Raw genomic sequence first — 3,272 nt, 5'->3', positions numbered from 1 at the left:
ATAATAAGAAATAAAAACAATAAAATACATAAGAAAATAAATAGTTGAAAATCGCATCTAATTTGCATAATTTATCATTATTAATTACATCAAATAACAATTTTGTGTTAAAAAAGAAGTTTCATATGAATAATGAGTTTCAACATTCAAAAAGTGGAGTCTTCCAATTTTTGTAATGATTCTAGTTCCCTAAATATAGTTCCAGATTTGATATTCATGAATACGTAATTTGCGTATTCATAATTTATGCAAATTAACCTATGCATTTTCAAATATCATAAAAATAATGAAACCTCATGAATCTGAGATAAAGGAAACTTTTATTCAATACATTTTCAAGATTCTTCACAAGTCTACGGACAAATATGTAGAGTTTTCTGTAAAATGCATGAAATTTGCATTTTGCATAATTAATTAGGCTATAACGACAAAAATTTGCATATTTGAAAAAAACTAATTATACCATCTTGTTCCTTACGTAAATATCTACAAATATGCAAATTTTCGTGTTCATCGGACATTCGACGGCCGAGATCATAGGGGGGGGGGCCTCCCAGCCCCCCCCCCCCAGTCCGAGGGTACTCAAAATAGCCCAGTACAGTAAGGGTTAAATGTATTATCAATGGAAAATGCAGTGTATATCAAATGTCAATGTTCCCTAGACTGACACGTAACGTAGTCATAGTATATTTGTTAATAATTATATTATTCAATTTGAAAAGTGGACATATGCCATAAACAGATCATAAGTATTCTTTATCAAACTCAGCCGCTTAATGTGGTGGGCATTAAAACAGATAACAAATAATTATGCATCATGGAAAATGCAGTGTATATCCAATGTTTAAATAATATTATCGCTGAAAGGATGAACGGCGGATCATTATATTGATGGTTTGTAGAATCCACGGGGACAATTAATGGATAAGTGCTCATTAATGACAGGTAATAAAAAGTAATCATTTTACATTGCTTCATGGATCAATTTTGCATAATCTAGTATACAGAATAAGCGAAGATATACATCTCGTCGAATAAAAAAAACAAAAATATTCCAATAATAGCCTCTTATTTATCCTAATACCATATGCATTTTCATTTATTGGATGGAGGGGAAGGGAGAGAGAAGCGATACATTTTATTAACGAAATAACAAATACCCTAAATAAAATAATTGACCCAATTACCAATTACAATATGTGTATTCCTCCTTTATTTGGAGGGGGCTTTAATGGCTTGTCCCTGCCCCCCTCTTACCCTTCCCTACTATCGCTGCTCATGATCTGACGACCGCCAGTGAAGTTGGTTAAGAACATAAAAATCTGCACAAACACAATTTTTAATGGTATTTGTCTTACTCGTTAATGATGTTGATATTAGTGCTAAATCTTGTTGAGTTTATTACCAGAGGTTTTTTATGTGCTTATCTTTCTCTGCCTTATCGAACGGCTTGCAATAAATGGGATGAAACTGTAGTTAGCCGATGTAGGTGAAATGTTATTCGTTTGGAAATTAATTTTGTAAAGCCCACGCGTTTTCACAAATTATGGCCATCCAACAAAAAATAAAAAACAAGACGCTGTAGATAGCTGGCCTTTCTAGAGAGGTAGCCGCTAAGAGAAGATTGAGAGTATTATCATGGGGGGGGGGGGGGTAAATGCTTTTGAAAGAGGTTCCCGTTTGTAACATACATTTTTAAATAATACTTTCGGTATTTAACATTTAAGAAAACAGCTAGTCTGTTACGAATCGTAGAGAAGTCAGACGTGTTGCAGGAAATATTTATCTCTTTCTCTCTCAATCCACTCACAGACTGGCACACCCACTTTCCTTTCCTCTCCCTTTTATCTGTCCTTCTTTACTCCATTCTCTCTAATTCAACACCGTCTAGCACTTTCCCTCAAAGTTATCACTTACTTTTCTTTTGGGGTGGAAACAACCGTCCACCTACCCCATCTTTTTGTTTCTCGTTTGTTCCTTATGATGTTAAATTACATGATTTTTTTTTCAATTACCCCGTTTATCTTTATTTGGGTTTGTATGAGTGTCAGAGAAAGGGGGAGAGGGTAATATACAAGATAAGGTTGTAAAAAGGCCATACACAATTATTTTGGCAAGTTGTTAATGTTCATTCATTATTATTGACCAAGATTAAGTGTTAAAAAAACCTTGCTTCTGAAAAGTGTTTTTGTCTTGCTATTTATATGATGGACTACTATTTGAAAATAAGGATTCTTAATTTAATTATATATATTTATATATACCTAAATGTACCTATATATAGGTATACCGTAGGTACATTTAATAGGTACATTGCCCTACCAAATGTTATCGTCTTTGAGCAAACCAAGCAATGGATTCTATATTTTCATAATTTATATTTTTGATTTCTGTGAATTTATTTTAGCACCTTTTGGCATGAAACTGCGGTTAAAAGTTTTCTTTTCGGCTCGTTTAACTTTCTTAACGTTTCAAATTCAATGCAAAACACATTAATATAGCTAGCAGAGCATATTTCATGCTTTCTCCGATGTTTCTTGGTTTCGGGTAAACAAATCCTAAAGAAACAACGCTTTCAGATGTTTCAATCCAAAAAAGGGTTTAATCTAAAAAAGATCTCTAAACTATTTTGAATGTGTTAAATTGATTAAAAGTTGGTACTGATCGTCTAGACTGTTAAATGTAGACAGAGAGATCGAGGGAAAAAATAGTGAGAGGAAGAGAGAACAAGAGAGAGGGAGACAGATTCAAGATATTTTATTCAAACTTAACAATTTAAATATGAACAGTAATTGAACACATATGGAAACTTTTGAATGCTTTTGAATGCCATTTCCTACCGCCACCGGTAGCCGGCTGAGCTAATTTAAAAAATGCAGCCAGGACGCACAAGTGCAGTTAGCTGCCGCTGGCTGGTATATTTATTTTTGACGTCTCGCCTAACTGGATTTGGGATCTCTTGTAATTTTGTCAAAGACTACATACGCAGGTTTAGCGTTTCACACCAGCATCCAGTTTCTCTCATGCAATAACTTTCTTTTCCATTTTAGACGTGTGTAGTGAGCACGAATAACCCTCCTCATCGTTATACATCACTCTTTCCAACCATGCTATCTATTCTCCTGAAGAGGGTCGTGGACGTGCTTTTTTGTTGCTAAAATGCTTACTATTATCGTAATTATCTTACTCTCTTCATTATTCATTCGTCAACGGTTGTTTATCTTTGTATCAGGCGTTTTGAAATGTTTATCTGCCTGATATTTTGAGATGTC

This window comes from Strongylocentrotus purpuratus, unplaced genomic scaffold, assembly GCF_000002235.5.
Source record: "Strongylocentrotus purpuratus isolate Spur 01 unplaced genomic scaffold, Spur_5.0 spur5_scaffold_20, whole genome shotgun sequence".
In the NCBI taxonomy this organism is placed as follows: Eukaryota; Metazoa; Echinodermata; class Echinoidea; order Camarodonta; family Strongylocentrotidae; genus Strongylocentrotus; species Strongylocentrotus purpuratus.
This window is presented reverse-complemented; position numbering follows the sequence as displayed.